General features: G+C 42.6%; 1 protein-coding gene across 2 annotated transcripts in view; it reads left to right on the top strand.

Annotated features, from left to right (window-relative positions):
* The window catches only part of HS1BP3 (HCLS1 binding protein 3), a 51,396-nt gene that overhangs the window by 12,074 nt on the left and 28,284 nt on the right, over window positions 1-11,038 (top strand). The window lies entirely within an intron of this gene.

Raw genomic sequence — 11,038 nt, 5'->3', positions numbered from 1 at the left:
AAAAAAAGGACTATTCTACATCTCTGTCCCCTCATCTCAACATTTTGTAACAGAAAACACTTTCAGTTGGGCTTGACAGAGGAGCAGAGGCCTCTGCTGTATTCCTATAGATAGATTCTTATATATTCATAAATAAGTATCTTTATGGAGAAAAGAAAGTTTGCAGGACCACTTCAGTGCATTCCTCAGGGAATCCAAGAGAGAGAGACATCGTGAATGGCTTGACTACAGTCTCAATTGCAGTAAGTGCTCTACTAAGACACTGCAGGGTGCTTCCACAAATTGTAAAGCCACCAGACACTATAGGACGTACCACTTTGGAGAGCATGAAGGTTTACCGTGTCTGGAACTACTTCTGTGTTGACTGTATCTAGAATGATGTGAAGTTACAGCAGCACAAAGACCAAAAGAATCGACATTTCAATCATGAGTATCACATATAGGCTATCTTTCCTTTTGCCCTTCTCTGAAGACATCACATCCTAAATGCATCTAAGACATAAGCAATAATAGCTTGAGAAACCAAGGAAGTAAATCAGAGCTGGGTTTGTGTATCTGTCCAATAATTTCCAGATGGATATTTCCACTTCAGGATGGAAATTCTCATTGAATTTCCAAAAGCATTTCTAACTACTGAGGACTGAATGTAAATTTAGTTTTTCCATATCTGGGATCATAAGTTGTGACTGTTTTTTTAGTGTGTCTCAAACTTCAGATGTCTAAGTAGAGAAGCCCAAAGTAGGTAAGTTCTTGACCTTCGGTAAGTGTGCTGATGGATTCAGCTGAATTGGTTGAGCCATCCACAATCACTAGCCTCTACTGAATGTTTTTTTTTTTCTGGAACCAGTGCAGGCTTTTGAAATGCTTCTTTCTAGAAGAAGGCACTGATAGGAATGAGCCAGAACACTCTTACTGATTCCCAGTTACTGTGAATCATTTGCAGAGTGGTCATTCACACCAAGTTCTATGCATGGGTCTTCCAAACTAAAATTCAGGTTGGCTATAATGATCAAGGATTTTGCTTCTGCTATTACAACCACGTTTAATTGCTGATGTCCAGATAGCATCCTTTTTACCTGAGATATTCCATCCTTTACACTTCACTGGGGAACTTTAAACATTATTCTTTTGACAAAACTTGCTCAGAAATTTCTCCTTTGTTGAAGAGGTGTTTTAAAAAGTTAAGCAACTATTTACAATGAGAAGTCAGATAACGCAGTACTTCCCGCAGAATGGTCTTTAGTTGGTGGTGTTTATAAAAGAAGCTGTCCTTTTTTGGATAGGAAAATGATCTATTGGGTTAGCAAACACAATGTTGTATTTTCAGAGTTACAAAAGTGTAAGCTGTAAAGAATTTGCTGTGCCAAAACAAGCAAGAAGTTTGCTTTTCTGCTCTGCAGAGTTTGACGTAGCATTTGAAAGTCTGATTATTTTGGTCCTTTAATGCCTTGAAGGATGAAAAGATCTGATATTTAATCCTCATTTAGTTTATTGCTTCCATTCCTTTCGAGAGCAGAATTCTTAGTGAATCAGAATAATTTTGTTTATTTAAGAAGAAACATGGCCTTCACTGGTAGAGAGTTGCAGTCTGACACATCATGCAGTCTGGTTTTCTCTCTAAGTCAGTGGTTGGTTTCATATATAAAAACTTCTTGGTATGTATTTATTTATTTATTTTTTTAAATCTCATATGTACACTGTCACAGTAGAAACAAACAGGGAAATGAGAATCCTGAATCTCATTTTATATTGTTTCTAATTCCCTCCAACTCATCTAGCTTCCATGGAAGATATTTTTAATTCACATCAGTGGAGATCAGGTTGGACATAAGCACTGCATCCCAGTTTTAAGCCATCTGGGAATAATAGATGTCTATGTAAGAGGACAAAGAAAGAAGCAGTTTTCAGTGAATGGGTATTTCTGGAGTGAACATTTGAGGGTTTCTTTCATGCCCTTAAAGTTGTAGGTGCATGCATGCTTTAAACAAGGAACTCGACAGACTTGTAGCTTCAGTTTCTCAGGTATGCTTTAAGTTAGTTTGGAATGGGAATGAATAAAAAAGGAGGTGGTACAGAATGGATAAACACGTTCAGTACTACACAGTTCCCTGGTGCATGGGTAATTCAGATTTAAAAAAATCCACAATTCATTTCCTTGTTTGTTTGTTTGCTTGTTTTTTTTAAAAAAAAACAAAAACCTTTGAAAAGATGTAAAGTCAACAATAAAACAAAGCAGTCTATTGAAAGCCATGTCAGTGGCCAGAGTGCTCTGAGTAGCAGAGCTCTAACCTAAACTGAATCATGTGTTTGGCAAAATCTTGCATTTTTTTATTTCTGGATAAGGATGAAACTGCACCAGTAGCAGGGGCCTCCATATGTTGTCAACACGCTTCATTTGGTAACAACTTTTCCTCCTGGGCCAGAAGGCTGTGTCTTGGACTTGGCCCAGCACTGCTGCTGTGCTGCTGAACTACCAGATATCCAGTTCAGTGCACTGGCCTTAGGGGTAAAATGCTAAACTAGGGCCTTGTTTTTTCTGCTAATGTATTAATGATGATCATCCAGGTGGAAGCTGGTAATGGCCTGGTTCCTTTTGCCTGGAGGAGACATCCCAGTTGTGCTGATTTTCTTCCCTGCATTCAGGGCTGTGGCGAGTTGATATTCCATGTCTGGTGGCAACTCACTTGCCAGTTCTATGCTCTTCAGCTTTTCTCATGCACAAAACCTTACTTTCTGTACTTGTACAGTGATCATCATCCATGCCTGGGCTGCTTAGCAACAGAAAGATTTCTTTTCTTGTCTGAATTAGGACTATCTCAAATATTTACTTCTGATTAAGTTTACACTCTGGAGTTGCACCTTCTAATGTACTATCCTAGAATGAAAAGTGCTCAAAATTACATTATATTTTTGGGGTGCAGTGCTAAAATTCACCTGAAATGTGATGATAAGATGTGTATTTCACCTCGTCTTCCATTCTCCTTGAGAGTTAGGTGTATTGTTACTCTGTGTTATCACTCTGTAAGTTTTCCTGGACATTTGTAGAGACCTTCTCTGCTTTGTGCAGAACAGCAGTCATAATACTGAGCAAGAGGAGATCAACTGTGCAGTGGGGAAAGAATCTATTGTAGTTGCTTTTGTAGCAGTGGCACTTTTCTAGTTCTATTTCATTTAATTTGGCATTGTAAGCATAGTTATTTATAGCCATAAGCCTCTCTTAGCCATAGCATTTATATTAAAGCCTTTTTTTTTTCTAGTAAGCCATAATGCTTGCAGTATCCCTTTATTAAAACCCTTTTGATTGCAAAATTAGATATGTATTTTAAATATTAGATATATTAACTTATCTTCTCTCTGTTCTCCTTAAAGTGAATGCAGTACTGCTATTTATCAGTCTTTAATCCATCTATTTCAACATTTGCAGATACATATTATTAAGTAACCAATAAACTACAGCAGCGCTTTTAACAATATGCCTTGGTTTTTAGAGTTGCAGAATCTTTTAACAGTGCTGGCTCATTAAATACTTTCTGTTATATTCCCCTGTCCTCCAGAAGAAGTTTGCTATACCCAGAATGCCCACTGGAAATAGCCATTGGTCTGTGCCATCTCCCGGGCTGTGATTAGGATGGGTAAGGAAAAAGTAATCTGTCCCATGCCAGGGGATCACCAGGAACTAGTCTAACAGCTGAATTGAGTTCCTGTGCTCAGGCCCAAGATATGAATTGATTACCAATTAATACATAAAGTATAGCCCCGAGCCCTTTTTCCCGCAGGAGTTAGCTCTCTGCCTGTGTTCTGTTTGCTCTCTATTTGCCCTAAGGGTTTCCTGGGGTTTTGCTTTCTGTAGGGTATTCGGGCAGCCAGTTATGTCTTTTTCCCTTCTGTTTGGTCCAAGAAAGACCACATTAGACATTTCTAGCTCTGAATCTTAAAACAGCTGTTGGAACACATCACAGTAACTGAGCTGAATTTCATCTCTTTCCTCCGCAGATGAACTGTGCAGTTTTATTGTTTGTAGGCTGAAGACAAGAGCTTTAAAACGCAGTTTAATACTGACGTTAGTACTTGTATTCAGTTTACTCCTGTGAAACTTGAGACAGTAGTTGATTAAAATGACTCAGAACCAGCTCTTCTGAACAAAGCAGTGATAAATTTTGTCAAAAGAAATGAGTACATCATGAGTTAAAGCACGTGACAGCCGTGTGCATGCATTTCTTCAGTTACAGTTAAGTTCTGAGCTAATGTTTGTTCACCAGCTTGGGGGAACCCACCTTTTCCTGTGCTTTCCTGCCTCCATATGCTCTCTGCACCCTTCACCAGAGCCTCTCCTCCACACACAGTTCCCTCCCTTCCGTCCTTTCTCCATTGCCTCCCTAAATCTTTCAGTGACATCACATCCTCCCTCAGCCTGAGGTTTTTCCTGGCAGACTGCACAGAACCACGAGGTAGGTATTCCCCAGGAAAGAACTCCCCTTTCACCTCTCTCTACCTTAGTTATTATTTCAGCAGATTTCCCCTTGTGGCTTCTCTTCATCTCCTTTTGTACCTTCCCAGAGGAATAAAGGCACATGGGTAGATTGAAGCTTCACATCTGTTGTGGATAAACATAAATGTAGCTAACTCCTGACAACAGTTTGGAAGGGATGAGGCCACTGTTTTGGGGGCTTTCTGCCAAAAGGTTTTAAAAGCTGTTCAAGCCCTGGTGCCAGAGGTTTGCCATCACTTGGTTTAGTTGGTAAAGAAAGTTTTAAAGGACTCAGGGCCTCTTTTTGCTGCAGACAAAGCGGGCAATTGCTCTGAGCAGCAGATTGGTGGGGAGGAAGCAGTCGGGCCGCTAGCCCTGACTTTGCCAGAGCCCTGCAGAGCCAGGCTGGCTGTTAGAGGAGGTAGGTTGGTGTACGAGCCAGCAGTTATTTCTGGCTTGTGTCCTAATGGCCACCACACTAGAGTTTGTCCCTTGACATCTCAGTGATGCCTTGCTTTCCCTTTTCTTCCCTGTTGTGGCCTAGGCTGTCCTCAACCTTTTTTGTCTTCGGGGGAGAAATGAGTGGCAAAACTTGATCTCACTTCCTATACCAGAAACTTTGGGCAGCTGAGAATAGTTCACAGAGAGACAGAAATCAGTTCCATAGGAGTCCTGCATTTTGTGCCATGCCAAGTGGTTTCATTGATGGCCTGCCCAGAGCTGTGGTAGGTAGGTGTAGGCACTGTGCCTGGTGATAGATTTTTGATTCGAAGGAAAACAAGAATCTGCAGGCTGGAGGAGTGTCAGGGCACAGCTGCTATCCATTGGGCAGGTGGCCTGGAGCAAACTTGTCAAAATTTATGTGTTCAGCTGTTGTGCCTTCTGGTCCTTGGTCAGCGGGGTTGTGCTCTGAGGTGTTGCCTCCACTCCTCAGGCTTTTTGCTACTCCTCAGCCACTTGTAAATTCACAACTGTATTTTGGTCTGGCCACGTGAGTTCGTGGCTTCCCCTCTGAATCCAGCAGGATTTGGGCACAAAAGTAGAAACACTTGCCTGGCTGTCCTAACAAGCTGAGAGAGAGTGTATATGTCAAAGAAGAGGGAAGCTACTGGTCGTGTTTTCTTTATTGAAATTCAGATAGATAAAACAATGAACAAGAAACAGAAAGAGTCTTGTTTTGCTAGCAGTGTGTGCATCCGTGCTCACAGCTGTGAAGCCTTTAGATATTTAAACAGGCAGATCTTTATATTCTGTGAATTGAGTCACAAGTTTAGGTTGCAAGCCATGCTCAACTGTCACTTTGCCAAGTGACACAAGTATTTGTTTCAATTCCAATCCAGCTGCTATCCAATTGGCAACTTATCGAATCTCAGTAAACAACCCCTCTGGTCTTCCACTGAAACATTTCTGGCTGTTGAATTTTTTTCTGTAAACTAAGATCATAGCCTGATACAGTGATCTTCCACATCAAAGAGAGGAAAAAGAAGAAAAGACAGCAGAAAGCGTGGATTACCCATGCAAATAAAGGATGACTCTTACTTGCTTTTCATTGTTCATTATCTATTCTTGACCTTTTTTAAGGGCAAACTTACAGCCTGTCTGTGGAGCTGGTGTAACTAACTGGATAGGGAATAAAGCAGGATGGCAGGATGCTCTCCTTGCAGAAATTCAGTCCTTCCAGTTTGCCTGTCCTGAACATTTGTTTTTGTCTATAGATGCCTGGTGAGCATTCGTTTCCCATATGCAGATGATGCAGTGGGCTTTCCTTTGCCTTCTGTCTCCAGCCCTATGTTCTCAGCACAGCTTCCCACGTTTCTTCTGTGCCAAACTTGCTGTCCTCCCACAGATGAAGGGTTGAAGGTGATTGAAAGAAAACAGTGGAAAACGAAAACACGAAAACACGTTCAGCTATTGAATCTTACAGAAGCATCCATAGTAGTTCAGTGTTGCCTGCTGTGAGTGTTTGCTCTGGGGTCCAGGAAGATGTTTCCACATAGACACTGGTAGAGTTCTTCCAAGGAAAACTTCTAGCTATATTTTCCAACTGGGAGCACTGGGGCGTGTGTGTGAAAGGCTCAGCCCTCTTCTCATTGCTGCTCTCTGGCAGGTGCTAACTGAATGAAAGTGCACTCAGGAAAGCTGAGATTTTCTCAGTTAGTGTTTTTGTACTTGTTACAGGTTACGTCCGTAAGTGCTGCTTCAGGAGAGCATGTTTGACAGATGAATGTGAAAAAAAGCTGTATATCCACTTCTGGTGATCAGAAGGAACTGTACGTTGGGATCAGAGCTAGGGCATTGTGACAGACAGGTTTGCAGAGGCGTAACTCACAGATCTGAAGTTGGCTGCTCAGTGTTTTCTTTTATTCTGGAAATAGTTACTTTTCTGACCCAGGGGAAACTTGGAGGAGTCCTCCTCCATGCCAGCATTGTCCTTATCTGCAGTCATATATCCTGTTCTAGTGTTAGATTTTTGGCCCTACATGATTATGCAGTCATTGTTTCCCTAGGTTTCCCTTTGCATGTGGAAGCAATTGCCTCAGTTAAACTTCATCGATGAGTTTCTGTCATGGCTGGCTTGCGTGATTCCAATACACACACAGCTGGAACATGAGCATCCTTTGGGAGGGAGTTCAAGTAATTATTTTAATGTGCTTCATTTTCTTTCTGATTAGAGCACTGAATATATGTAAATGGCTTTTATAAATAGTAATTTTGTGTTTATACCATCATCCGAAACCCAGAGGACTGCAAATAACTCTATATATAGTCTGTGTAATGTTACAGCTGTGTGTGCCAGCCAGCAGCATTCTGGTGCAGAGCACAAGTGTAACTACACCTGGGGTAAAATGCAGCAAGGGCTTAATGGCTTCGTGCAACATCAGGCACTAAGTGGGGAATACATCATTCAGCTCGAATTCAGCAGGAGGAATTGTGCTGGTGTGGATGTAAATATCCAGCTTGGAATTTGACTGTCTCAGAAAATTAGATAGATCTGCTTTTAAGAAAGATGTTGTGGGATTTGTAATGGACCTGGTTCATAGTTTTCAATGCATTAAAGGGCAATGCATGTAAACTTGACACACACTCTTCTGTAAATATAAGAATTTTGGAGCCAAGTAATGTCAGGGAACTGACATTGAAATGAAATAACATTACCACTAGCTGGCACCAGCTTTCACATAATTCCCATAGTCCTTTCAGTGAACTCTCAGCTTTCGATTTTCCCATCCTCTCTAACAGCAGTGTGCTGTCATTTGTAGCAGTGCCGAGTTTAGCAGCAGTGAAGGCGTGCAGAAGCTGCCACAAGCTATTCTGCAGGCATACTAAGCAAGCCCTTAGTTAACTTAGACAGATTTTGTAGGAGGCAGGAGATCCTTTAGAAGGGGGCACAGGATAAATTGTGACTATACAGAATCAAAAATGTTGGTTGTTGGTTTTTTTTTAAATTTCTTCTTTGGAAGAGGACTGAACATGATGTAATTGGACAGATTTAAACATGTTTTGTTGCATGGACTTTACAATAATAGGATGACTCAAGCCCTTAATTAGAATAAAAAAGCATTACCTCATCGATTAGCCTGTGCCTTTCACCAAAGCACAGGAAATCTTTAATCGGCAGACCCGGAGAACTGCTTGTAGATGGGACAGACTGCTAATGAGGAATGGATTCAGAGGTGCACTGTTGTTTTTCTTCTCACTGAGTGTAAGAGAATTGCTTGCTCTGGGAAGAAGCTGTCTGGGGCGGGGGGTGACAGAGAGCCCAGTGAGATGGGAGATTTGCTTGTCTTTTCATCTGATGCTGTCAAGTTCCTAAATCAGCAGACTTTATAAAACCACTGTTCCCTTCTCCTCATGGATTTGCTGCAGATGTTTATTTCAAAACAGTCTGTAAAACCTTCAAAAAAATTCATGAATTAGCCATTGTAACTATAGGCTGGTACTAATTAACACACCTGGGGGATCGCATCCTACTCTTTCTGCCTTTTGCAGTAGTTGGCCAGCTCTGGAGTCATATGAAGTGCCATCAAATAGAGGAATGTGCTTACAGACAGGCACATGTCTGGGACTCAGCAGCTCTTCATTCTGCCCTTGAATTTCTCAGGTCACATCTTGGGCACAGTGCTTGCAAGTTTCATCTCTCCATTATCTCTTTGATAAAAGAAATAAAACTGATTCCATCAGTCTGCCTGGGGAAGAGTTCATCTTTGCAAAGAAATGTAACATTCAGGTGATTGTTAGTGGCATTTGTCACTGAAGTGAAAGAAAGGCTTTCTATGCCTTGCCATAAATTCTGGATAAGACTCAAAACCTTTCTTTTCCCATTGCCTGAGATGCACAGTCATGTCCATGTCCAGGGGCTGGATCTGTCAGCACAGTGATGTACACAACTGTGGAGGCAATCTGACTGTGAGCAGACAAGTAAATAAAACTGGACAGGGCATGTAGTCTTGTGCTGACTAAATGATGACTAAATTCTAGCTAAAATCTTCTGCTCCCCAGACCAAGCTGGCCACCTCTTCTACAGCCAGAGCAAGCCAGCTACATCCAAAATGGAAAGGACCCTGAGCTTGTACTGAACCTTAAACTATGTCCAGAGACACAGTTTAATCTGGGAGAGCATTAAGTGACCTGGGACAAATTCATGCCAGGAAGCATACAACTCACTAGATGGCCATGGTGTGCCAAGGGTTTTTGCAGTGAGTATGCAGCCTGGCTGTGGTGCTTCGTATCGGGCAGTGGTCTTTGGGTGACAGTGGGCACAACTCAGCAGCTGGCTCAGGGCTGCACGGGTGCAGCCTGTGTTGGAGGAGAGTTCAGTCGTGACACAAGCCATGGTGTGTCAGTGGTCTGGGAAAAAGTCTTGACTTGGGTTTCTGGTAGGATAAGCTGTTTTCTGAGGTCTGCTCTCTGAACCATGATTCTTCTGTAATAACTGCTACTGATTTGGCACAGTTCATAAACTGATCAGAGTGACTTGAATGGAAGATTTCCAAACCTATTCTGTGCCTTGCTTTATTGCTTTTTGTCTATAATAGCATCTGAGGCATTTCTGAAGGCATCATTAAGCACAAAACACAATGTCTTGCCCTCAAAACCACCTTACAACATTATCTAGACCCGTTTGCTAAAGATGTCTCATTTTTCATCTGTGTGATGGGTTATCTGCCAGCATTATTGTTCCTGTGTATAACAGTCTCATCCTGCAAACTTTTTCCCGTGCCATCTATCTTTCTTGTCTTGGTTGTGAGTGACAGAGGCTTGGCCTCACTGTTCCTGTAATATATATTAAAAAAAAAGATATGTTCTTATGAGGCTTCTGAGGGCTAACCCTCCCTTCCTCTCTCGGGTGCTGTTAAAGCAAACTCTTATCTAATCAGTTGTTTTTATTTGTTCAATGGTGCTGCCAAGAGACAAGGGCAGTGCCACACAATGCAAGATGCTCAGACAGGAAGGAGAAGCATGTGGTCTAGAGCTGCTGGCCAAGTTCTCAAAGGAATTAGTTTCAATTCTCCTTCAAAGGCATCCTGTTTATGCTGTAACCAGCTCACTTGTTTTCTGGGACCTTGTTTTGTTCCCAGTCTGTAAAAGAAGAGTGTTGGCATTCCCTGCTGCAGAAGAGTGCAGTGAGAGTCAGCTCTGAATGGTTGTGTGATGATTGGGTGCTATCCAAATGTTGCTGTCTGCTGGCAATAAGCATCCTCTCCATTGCCTTTGGGAGGTGGTGGGAAACATAACCCGACCTGTTGTACCCCTTACTGTGCCACCCTCATGGAGGATCGTGCTCAGTTTGCCAGGCTCCTTCCAGCTGTTGGCATAGCACCATTGCTGAAGGGAGGGGAGGCATCGTGCTGCTCTGTGCCCTAGAAATGGATGTTACTGATGGATGATATGAAGATTGTCAAGATATCTTTAAGCCTTGTGGACAAATGGAGGATATGGTGAAGGACAGTCCCCCTGCTGCTCTGTGCTTATCTGTTCGCTGGGCTGCTACCTAGGACCTCACACCAAGGATGTTTCCAAAAGGCAACATGGGGAACACTGTATCAGGTTTGTCTCTATACAGGGTGCTCTGACAGTATCTCATCAAGCTTTGCACCTGAAAACACCAGCACACACCTTCTTCCTATGCCTCGGGCACATCATAAGCACCCTGTGTTTCAAGCTGTCACTCTGCAGGGCTCTAGCACAACCCTCATGTTATTTCATGCACCTTGAAGACTCAGTGCCAAGTGCGTGCAAAGCCAATCTTGTTTTGCTGAGCAGGGTAGGTGTACATGCTGCATCCTGCGTGTGGGATTCTGCCAGCTGCAGAATGTGGGCAGCCTCAAACCCCTTCCTTTCACTGCAGAGATCTCAGGCAGATATCAGTGTCCTCCCTTGGGGGTGTGAAGGAAGATGAACAGAGCCAGAAGCAGCAGACAGGAGATGGGTGGGCAGTGCAGAGTGATTTGCTGAGAGGCACAAGGCAGCCCCAGGAATCAGTGCCCAGCAGTGTGTCAGCAATTGCTGGACTGCTTGTTTACAGCTCAATGTGTTGGTTCTCTCTCCTAGCCACGTGGCATGTGAAGG

The sequence above is a fragment of the Meleagris gallopavo genome, chromosome 2, assembly GCF_000146605.3.
Source record: "Meleagris gallopavo isolate NT-WF06-2002-E0010 breed Aviagen turkey brand Nicholas breeding stock chromosome 2, Turkey_5.1, whole genome shotgun sequence".
NCBI classification, from domain to species: Eukaryota; Metazoa; Chordata; class Aves; order Galliformes; family Phasianidae; genus Meleagris; species Meleagris gallopavo.
Note: the sequence above shows the minus strand (reverse complement) of the source record. Positions and strands in the feature narration are given on the sequence as shown.